This window comes from Eufriesea mexicana, unplaced genomic scaffold (genome assembly GCF_001483705.2).
Source record: "Eufriesea mexicana isolate 0111107269 unplaced genomic scaffold, ASM148370v2 scaffold4744748147, whole genome shotgun sequence".
NCBI classification, from domain to species: domain Eukaryota; kingdom Metazoa; phylum Arthropoda; class Insecta; order Hymenoptera; family Apidae; genus Eufriesea; species Eufriesea mexicana.
Genome location: NW_016907952.1, coordinates 10,085 through 21,523, shown reverse-complemented (window position 1 = coordinate 21,523; position 11,439 = coordinate 10,085).

Sequence of the window (11,439 nt, the reverse complement as noted above, 5' to 3'; positions counted from 1 at the left end):
CTTAAATGGGAAGATTCAGTAACAGATAATAACGTATATATATTTTCTTTTACGCAGAAATTGTAATTGAATTCACAATGGTAGTATATTTCATATTAATTAGTTACATGATCTTTTAATATTTGCAGATTAAGAAAAGTATATGCAAAGTATAAATGTTTGAGAGGAAGTGTTATCAAAATGAATCATAGTTGATAAATAATAAGTAGATTTAAATGCTATTAACGTGAGATAAAGGTTATATTTGATAGAGAATATTTTGTAATATATCTTTTGTAAACAATTGTTTATTTGATGGTAATTTTTATAATACCGTAGTAATAAATACTAGTTTCTTTAAGAGAAGGAATTAAATCAGATAGAGGTATATTATCGTACAATAATGTTTTAGGGCAAAAGAAAATGTATTATAGGTTCATATTTCACGATAATAAAGAATCAGAGGTACAATTAGATTTAAATACTTTATTGTCATGTTTAACAAATTATTTTAATATATTCCCATTATAATTTAATGTCTCATGTCTTCTCATCATTTTCTCTAGGTAGCTGAGGATGTAAAGTATATTTATACAATTTATGGGTACCTTATATCTTTGCTTAAGATAGCAATTAAGACATTCATTAAAGGTTTAATAATCATTATGGAATGTTCACATTATGTGATTTTCCACAGTAATTATTACAAAACCCAAAGTTACATAGAAATTACTGAATTGTATCATGTGAATAAAAATTAGCCGATAAACATTGCTAACAAAATATTTTCCCAGATATATACTAAACTTATGTGATCTGATGTCTATCTAGAAGTTTCAGTTTTCAATCTACCTAGGAGTCACACTTCCAGACGATATAGATTTCGTCGTATCATCGATGCTTCATGGAAGCCCCATCATAGCCGCTGTCACACGCACAAGAGTCTTACGTCTAATCTTGTGCAGTGGCCAGCAGCTGCATTAGAGTCCATTATTTTTCATTTCTTCTCTTTGCTTACATAGTTTCCATTCCAATAACTTTTTTCCGAAGTTACATAGTTTAAGTAGCTGCAAAAACCATAAAGTAATATTTATGACAAAAGTAACATCAGAAAAGAAAAAGAGAGTAAAGAAGAAGTTGAAAGAATACCGAACAAGTTTTCTTGAAATATAAATTATTCGACAGATTTCGATTCGAGTTTGAGAATGATTTTTCTACTTTGCACCATAGAGTTTTGTCGTTACGGATAGCGTTATCGCCCTTATTATGGCTATTTAATCCTGCTCTTTTCGTAGCTAATAGTGGAGTTAAAAAGTGGGATACGAAGTGGTAAAGTATGTATAGGTACAGTGAATGAATGAGTAAAGTACAACTTGGCTGGCACTATCTTTTACCACGTACCAATGATGTGGTCTATTTTCTCTTATATACGCTGTCGATGGGTAGCCTTCGTTATAGTCTGCATTCGCTAAATATTAAAAAAAAAAAAGGGAAAGAAAAACCAGTTCAACTGTAGTGTCTTAGATATCTCTTTCTCTGCTCAAAATAGTCTTCTTGCCAGAAACTCTTGAAACTATCTCGTGTAGTTTTATTTCGTAACACGATGTGGGATTTAAACGAAAAGTCCGTTTCGTTATTTACGATTCGTCATTGAGCTATTTGTTTCGTTACAATTCATATTTCTATTGGCACATTTCTACTAATGCTGCGAAAAAACAACGACACGTACGATCCATGTAAATACGTGAAAAGAATATCCGTAGCAAGATAAGTTGTGGGGACCGGACATCTGGTTGTTCTATAGGTTGATAGGATAGTTCGACTCGAATACAAAATTCATTATCTTCGATTTTCCTATTCGTACATTTCTACGATGAACTTACCGTAGTTTGTACACATCGAGGCTAACTCTTCTTCCATTTGCTATGCACCGGAAGCTACAACGCTGACCACGATTGGAAGTGATCGAGATCAATTTTAAACGATCGCTACAACGGATGCCGTTACAATGCTCGATCGTTTTGTCCCGAGGAAGAATAAGGTATCTTCGATAACTTTGTCGTATTCGCGGATAACACGGGAAATAATTTTCTTACTGAACAACTTGTTATTTAACATCGTTTCAGGAGTTTATCGTGGACGTTTCATTTAGAATCGCAGGTATTCCAAAGACAAAAACCTTGCTGCAAGATACGACTGACATTGGGATGTTCACACAATGGAATCGATGTACACCTTTCAATTGGTCCAGTAATATTCCGCCACACACTCCGCCGATCCTTGATACTCTTGTTCACGTATAAAATAATGAAATTCGAGCGGTTGCATGCTCCAGTCACTGAGGGTTGTACAGCGCGGTGTCGAGTAAATGTCAAGCAGAACTTCCAAGTAATCGCACTTGATCAATGTTCCCTTTAAATTGTTTCGGTATCACTACGCGATCGAAGCTAGACGTAAGTTAATAAACAATGATCTTTGCACTTCTGTCCATGTTCCGAGCACAACTGCCGATACCTTCTTAGTTCACCCTTGGTTATATACCAAGACACCACGTGGTCATCTAATCCACCGACCAATGACGGGGTGGCTTTAGACTGCACCGGCCAATGAGCATTTTTCTTTAAGGCCACAAGACACGTGTTTCTTGGGAAATAAGGGCACAGGCATTACGAACGAAATCGTATTTGCGTTACCGAAGTTGGACGATCGAATGCAGACGGTACACTTTTCTTGCCTAGCTTTTCTTTTCCTCCCCCGACATCTTTCTGTTACGCGATATTTGGCAATGGTCATGATCAACGATCGATCGTCTATTTTAACTAATTTCCGATTTTTCTTTCTATTTTCATGGAGAAAAAGATGTCCTTATTCTCGATTTCGTTACTCTAGGAATATTTTGCCCCGATTGCGAACAACGAATTCTTATATTCTAAGAGGCACGTGAGAAGAATTAGCCTAGATTACCGAAACAAATCAGCTTCTGCCCTTTTTGGAACCAGTGTCTTATGTTTTTGTCAGTTACATAAACGCTTTCTATTTCATTATATAAGTTCACCCTGTGACCTGGCTATTGCCGTCTGTTGGCAGTCTGTTGCCTGTAGTAGTGTTTAATGATATTGTGAAGAGGTGAATCCTTAAAACGTATCCCACATACATACCAACGCGAAGCGGGTACCCCGTTCGTTAAATAGCTGGATCCGGCATTAGGACGACCTAATTTTTATGCCTTGCTTTAAACCGTCGCTGTCTCGCTAAATCCAGGATCTATAGTCGTCAAAATATACCTAATCCGTGCCTTCTGTTCTTACTCTATTTCCAACAGAAAATTTCTCCAATTTATCGCAGATAGCTCCATGGGTATTGTATTTTTCTTAGAAGAACAATTTCTTTAAACATACTTCCATAATTCGAGGATTTTTGAGTTCGATCTTTAGTGGACTTAGATCGACGTAATCGCGGCTATAGAGTGAAATTAACGGGTGGATATTATCAGTGTTGACTGTTGCTGACTTTTATGGCTTCCAACGAAGGAGGTCACGTGATAAAGGACACGAGATGAGTCGCTGTTAAGTGAAAATCGAGCTAGCATTATCGACGTTTGACATTCACATAACATCGAAGGAACATCGGGCTAAGGTTGCTAAGGTGTGTAAGGAACATCGATGCGAGTTGGAAGAGTAAGGAACGTGAGACATCGATGTTCTGTTCGACATTCCTACGGATAAAACACAGCTGGTTTGCCGGATGAAATATTTGACAGCTCCTAGATCGTTGACGGATCATCGTTAATGATCGATTGGTTATTCCCTATTCGAGTCTCCGTTATAACTTGAAACTCGAAGGAGGGACGAGTGGTCGAGGTGGATAGTTTTGTGAGTGAAGGAGCTCGCTCGGGAATAAGGGTGGAATGCGAGAAGCGGATGAAGATGAGGAGCCATCTAGCTAACCTTACGCCCCTGCCGTACGTTCCCTCTGACCGAGGAGACAACGACGAGGAGAAAGAAAAAGAGGACGATGGTGGCGGGGGGTAACACTAGCCGAGTAAGCTCTGAACACTTCTTAGGATTCAGGGCTTAGCACCCCTGGATCCTCAGGCTTCACGTCTGCCTGGCCTAACCTGGGTCTCCTCCACTGACTCCACCGATACCCGCTGTCCCGTTTTTCCGTCCATCTTTCCACCGATCCACGACTTTCCTTTCCGTGTTCTAATTACTTCTCACTCGTGTCCATTGTCCTTTTTCAGCCCAACCACCACCGCGCTGTCAACGTGAAAGAGATCGGACAATCGTGACAGAAGATACACGCAGGAACCGATTAAAAGAACTACCCTTCGTGAACAACAGAAGACCGGAATCGTACGTATGATTCACATGCATCGAGGATTACGCATTTCTCATTGCAAAATTCACAGGATCATCGTGATACCTTGCTCGACGTCCGTATGATCCTCTTCTCAGAAGACACAGACGTTTCCCACGACGGTTGCGATGGATTTGTTGATCATATAGGTACCCACCTTAAGTTTATGTCATATTTCATATCGTAAGTTTACAATGAAATGAGACAGAAACATAAGACGGCTTTCCTATGTTAGGTCATCCCTCCGTCCTTGGGGTAGTGAGGTAGGTTGCGTTCCCTTCTGCTCGCTGGCCAAGCTCGACACGGATATCGAGTAGAATCGAAAGGACAATTTCGCGATTAACTTAATTTAACTTAACTTTCCTTTGCGACGAAATAATGCTACTCGCGCCACTGCACGAAGAATTCGTTATGCGATATAGTGCACGGACAACCAAACGCCGGAGTGTCAGATTGGTATTACGTGTCAGAAGGGTGGACATCAGTTAGGATTTCAAACCTGGACTCTCTACAAAGATGTGTCACTTGCTCAACCTCTGATTCGCATAATTTCTTAATAAATCAAACGTGTTTACGTATATCAGAATATCTCTGTCACTTCTTACAACGATGTTTCACATTTATCAAACACTCTGGGTATGTTCTAACAATCTTAAGGCATGCAACGGATGATGAATTTACGAAATTTGTTATGTACAATATTGTACTTTTTGGCAAGGAGAAATTGTTCCCTGTGGCGTTTCAAAATTATGACAAGTGGGCTGAGAGATCGCAAAGTGAGATATTTAAATATTCCATCGAGTGAATCGCAACGATTGGAATTATTAGAACAAGAGGAATGTATTTGGGAAAAAGTAAGGAACGCCGCATACAGATACCTAGACAGTTGCATACGAATATACGCGCGTGAAGTTGCATAAGAAGCCCTAAATCTGCTTGAGGTAAACGGGATTAATCTCATCCACCCCACGCGAAGCCTTGTCAATCTCATTGGCGTAGAAAAATAGAGTTCTTCTGTGAATTACAATTTTTTTGGCTCTAACGAGATTCCGCTGTTCGTTTTTACGACTTCCAGCTTTTCAAAATATCGCCATGTTGGCCTAAATAAAGGCCATCTGCTGCCTGATTTTCGGCCAGAAAATAATTCCTTAATGTTAAATAAAGTAGCAAGAAACAGGGTATACAAGTTAGACGTGACATGAAAAGGTTTTTCTGTCTTGGACCTATAAGCATGAACCTACCAAGCATTCTAAACAACTGTGCAAAGTCATACCACGATAATCAACTGTTTTGAATTGCAATAGGCTATACATTAGGACAAATATTTTGTTTGTCAAGCAGGTACATGTACTTTGAATACGTTATACATGTATGTTGCTACACGTGTTACTTGCTGCTTTAAATTCTATTTAAAAACTTGACCAACGCCTGTATTAGCTATGTACAATTACACAAGTAACCATCTTTGAAGACGTACTTAATTCCACTGACAGTCCATTGTGTTCTAAATTGCAAAACATCATACCAAATGGAATAAACATGCAGGAAAGTAGAATTCGGTTTAGCAGTAGGCGCCAGTAACATGACAAGTGTGTTATTCCAGTTTTAAATCTACAGAAAAGAAATTTATTAATATCAACGTTAATTGCAATAATCTAATAGAAATTTGTTAAATTGTGAAATCAGTGCAGACAAAGGATTCTTCACGTACATTCAAGCAATCGCTTTCCATCGTTTAACGCAGTTTGATAAAAATTGAACGCAACATCTCGTGACGGGATAAAAGAAAATTTAGGTGCAAGGAATTACAGCTATAGTTAGGTTTGTTATTTTGAAAGGTTGTTTATACCGGTGGATAGCCTCGATCTTCAACGATGGCACCCGTCCGACGGCGGCTGGCGTCACGTCGTCCTAATTCGCACGATTTCGCATAATTTTCGGCTGCTCCAATTATATCACAACACACGAAGTTTCAGAGCTCGATTTTCCGAAATTGTAAACAAACGTACACGGAACACCGATCGTGCACGATGGATTTGCCAAAATAACTCGTCGGTTTCTCAAAGTTTACCCTGCCATCTGGTGTGCTTGGGAAATACTAATTTTGTTGTCCGATGTTCGCAAATTTTACATTGGTGCTTCATTTTCCAACCTGTGAGCAGTATTTTCGGATTTTCCACGCTGAGAATATCACAAACATTCCTCAAAATTGGTCAAAATTACATTCTAAATTTAAGTGTGCTCTTAAATAAAATGAAATAAAATTAACACTTGTGACGGGAGGTGAGTCACAGTCATAGAAGACGTAATTTATTATAAAATATACGACCGTTTAAATTAACACACGCCATGTTCAAAATTCCATGTCGCATTGCCAATTCAATTCGAGTAATGTCTTTGGGTCAGAACTAATTCAAGCGTTAAACCTTTAAAAATGTCTTCTTTGTCTTATAAAATAATTATAGTTCGTTTCCTAATATTTCAACAATAGAAATACTTCCGAAGAATATCTGCTGGTCGTTGATTAATTTTCTATTACAAAGATACAGCGTTCAAATGTTGCGCGTTAGTAGGGCAATGGTTCGCAGTGGAAGTGTCCTGTGCTCGGTCAGACACGTCTCGCTTGTCTCACCCTTTTCCTTTCGAGTAACGCAACGTTTCGCAGTCCGGACACCAAACCACCCTACTACGTTCCCAACCGGACTTCGTCACTGTTACCAATGGCCACCAAACCACCTGTTTCCTTTACCTACCCCTGCACTACGGTTACCGATGTGCCATGCTCTTATCGACCTACCTTGGTATTGCAGTTTGCCATCTCTCAACTCTTTATCATCCGCTCCCGTACATCTTTTCTCACGATTTACCGCGTCTATTTTCCCGTTTTTCACTCGATTTCCGAACCAAATCGTCGCACTCGAACCTTCCAAGGGGATGTTCAAGCTTACCTTCAAGGGGAAGTGTGAAGGAGTAAATCTGATTTTGTTTTTCACGTGGAATATATGACGTCGAGTCGTGGAGTAATTGGTAATTACGATCAAGTGTATTTAAGTAATGCGAACGATAATGTCGCGTCCATGACGTAGGTGTTCGATGACGTCAAAGGAAAGCGAACTATACCAGGGCACTGAACTCGTTTCAACGGCTACAAAGGGAAAGGCTAGAGGTACGGCGAAACTGGGACAAAAAGGTGTAGGAGAGACCATGGTCGGAGTTTTCGTGCTCTGGTCGTAAAAATTGATAGCAGAACGTGCGAAATTCAGCGGAAAGGAAAAAGCTAATATTAACAGCGGCGTGCTGTGCCGAGACGTGAAATTTTCACGACGTGTATAAGTAAACCGAGCGTGCAAACGTGTTTTAAAGGTCAATTAGCGCAAAGTTGTATGAAATGCACGGTGTCAGGTACGGTGTTAAATTCGTAGGATTTTTAAAGAGCAAGCAATGATAAAATAAATTTTTAACAGGTTTCATTGACGCAATCCGGCGAACCGTTTTGGACACCGATGGAGGGGGTCAGTTAGTCGGGGTGGGAGGGGAGAGGATTTAATACGCGAATAATCTTCCCGATTAGCATAGCGTCGAATGTCAATGGCAAGACGCGACAAAGAAAAGCGCAATTATTTCCTCGATCGCGTTTAGGGCAGAGCTTCTTTGCGTCGCGCTCGTTGGGGTCGTTCATCGGGGGTGGTTCCATAAATAGCGCGCCACCTGATATATAGGTATTCGGGTCAGCAGGAGGCGAGCCAAGGGCGGCTTGTTCAAGATCTTCAACGATGCGTGGATTTTTCTATACCACGCTTTATCCGCACGCATTTATTACTCGCAGTTTTCCCTGCCATTTAACTCCCATGGAAACTCCACTGTCATCGGCGTAGGATCGGTGCACGCGCGAGATCACGGGAAAATTCGGCGGTCCGAGTGTTCGAATCGAAATGGGGATAACCGAGAGTGAGGGAAAATTCTGAGAGAAAATTCCGTGGGAAAATTTTGAGGGGAAATTCTGAGGGAAAATTCTTACCTTCGAGAACGGAACGATCATTGAGTATGCGATGCGACTGTTAGGTCTCTGTTTGGGGTGTAGAGACGGTTCGATTCGTGGAGCGTGGTTGTTCGTGCGAACAGTAGCACAAAGAGTTTTGAGCTTAGTTACCGAACGAGGGTGGTGGAGCACCGCGTATCTTTTCAGCGGAAGAACTTAAGGAGACACCTAGAACGTCTCGTGGGTTGACCCAGTTTCTCCCATGAACGTGTATTCCATTGACCCAAGATGGTTGCCAGGCAACAGCACACCATGGGCCTTGGACATTTTGGCAGAAGTGCAACGACTTCGCTTCTCGAGGAGATTCCTATTCCGATACGCCTCGCTGGTACGTCTCGCGATAGCGAAGAAGACGGATAGCACGAGACAGGAGACGAGAAACTATCATCCACGCAGATCTTGCACGATCACTCTCGATGGGGTTGTCGAAGCTATGTTTACCAGCCCGAGGCTGGCTCTATCGACGGGGCAAATCGACACTCGATCGCACTGTTCTCCGCGAAGCCACGACTACGCACTCACTCGGTTTATCAATGAGCCCGATCACGTTCTCCATCACCGGATGTAGCTGCACGTCCTTGAAAGAAGACCGAAAGTGGTTACCGAAATCGGCGGTTGTTTAGTAGGATATGCACTCTCACTCACTCGCGATCAATCTGATCTCATCCCTTTTCACTCATCCTCTTTCTCTCTCTATTTCAGATGCGTGTCGTTGTCGTAGTACTTGGTGGGGAGAGATTGTGAATGACGCAAGTCATAGGAAATCTGGGTCACCGGGTCATGCTACTCCATCCCCTGTGAGCTCCTCTTCAATGGGGCTTTATTTATGAAACCCGATGTCGCGCAATCGAAGATGTACCTGCGTGCAGGCCCGTTATGCGATCGGGCTGGATCATCGGGAATGGAGGGAAGTTCGCTTTCGATTAGATCTTCCATCCCAGGCAATCTTCCACCGACCACACGCCATACGTTTTCACCCGCGAGTCGTGCTTACGAGAGAGAGGAAGCTGGGATTTCTCGCTGTATCGTTCGATCGGAACGACGAAGCTCGAAACAGTAGCAACGTAGCAACGGAGAGAGTTCCGAGAGAGATCGAGAGAAGAGTACGAAGAAACAGGAAAGGAGAGAGACACGGAGGTGGATCGAAATACGTTTGATCCCGAGTGGCTCGAAGTTTTCATAAATTGTTTTAAATCTGAGGATCCATGGTTGCGATTAACGAGATAGGAATGCGAGGAGAGAACAGAGCGAGATAACGGAAGGAAGAGATTAGGAGAAAGGTCGTGGGAAGAGTAGACGGGGAAGGTAAAAGCGGGAAAAGAAGGGACGCGAGGTTGACGAAGAAGGTGAAACGTACGGCGACCTCTCGGTCCGCACAGCCTTGGAAAACTGGGGCTTTGAACTGTCATGCACCATTTCTCGATGCCTATTGCAGCCAGCATGAGAAGAGTTAGGGGTAGGGGGTACAAGCGCATGTAGTCAGCCTGTATGACGTCAGTGAGGCAGCGGCCAATCCTGTGTCCGCATTCTACTGACGTCACCACCTCCCCCGAGGTGACGTGCATTCCAAGGAAAAGAGGGGAACAGAGGGTCGAGGTACAGGATTGTCGAGGGACAAAGGGGGTTGCAGGAAGGTGCAGGATGACGAGGATAAGTAGTGCACCATATTTTGATCCAATTAACGCTGTTGGAAAAATAAAAGAGAGAAATAGACGGTCGTCGAGAGAATTTTGGCTCTTCTCGTTCGTGTTTTCAGCTGACTCCTTCGTTTCACGATGGATAGAGCACACACCATTCTCTAGTAACGATAGCAACGATTATCTTCGTTTCGCCATGGTCTTTAAAATTTGGAATCTTCAAATTCCAATTTCTCCGTTCGTTTTGATCAAACTTGCGTCGTGTAAAATGACAGCGTTTCGTCATCGTTTCGTCTAGCGAGGAATTTTAGGTAAGAGGAATTCGGTGAAGATCTCTGGTTGACAGTCACAGTGTTTCTAGAGGTTTACGTCGCGCGAGAAAAACAGCGACTAGTTCGCTGAATCGAATGCACCGCGTGAAAACTAGGACAATGACGCTACCTGCTAGAGCTGCGTCATACTTGCAGATCCGTTGAATTTTTTATGAATAATTTAAAAATTAACCGTCCAATCGAGCGTCAAAGAGGACATTTAACGAACTATATTCGATGCTGCAGGTGCTGCTGGAAAAGCACAAAGAACATGTTTACGGACGAAATGACCTTTAAATTCTCGATAGGAGAAAGTGTTCAAAGTTTGCGTTCAAAGGTGACAGGGGAAAAAATGGCTCGACGTTGTATCACGTTGGAAATTGGTTGAAAAATTTGTCCGATATTTTCCGTTTTCACGATTGCACTGTAATACCGATGATCGAGACCGGGATCGAAGGAAAATCACGGTTCGATGCGGAAAGCGAGAGGTATGCGGGATTTTCTAGCCATGGTCTTGTCTATGGAGATTTTTGCGTGGGTGTGTGTTTGGGTTCGAATCGGACCACGTGTTCGTTTGTAAGCTGCGTCGAAGCATCGTCCAATTTCTTACGCGACAGTTCAACACGCACTCGCATCGGGTTCACTCGAAACCGTCACTCTATTCGATGATTCAGACCAGAGTCAATCGAACATTCACGTGGAGTCCGAGCGTTGAAAACAAGTACCATCTATTTCCATTTACTTGTCCGGCAAGCATAAAACATAAAGTACTCCGCGAACGAAAACGCACTACTGACTACTTACGACATTCTGCGACAAATGAAACACCATACAGGCGACACTTCCCGATATCCCCTTTAGTGACAACTTTTCCTTTCCACGTACACTTCGAATTTCCGAAATCCTTTTACATCCACTCCTCGACTGCTTCGACGTTCTCTCTCTCTCTCTCTCTCTCTCTCTTTCTCATTTTCTCTCTTTCTCTCTCTCGATTTTCAACGAGTTCAATTTCTCTCGAGACGAACCACGTTTCCCCTAGTTTCTTCGATAAAGACTGGCATATCTCGTCGGTGCTCCGGCGTGATTGATTTTCAGAGACGCGCGAAAGGCTGTT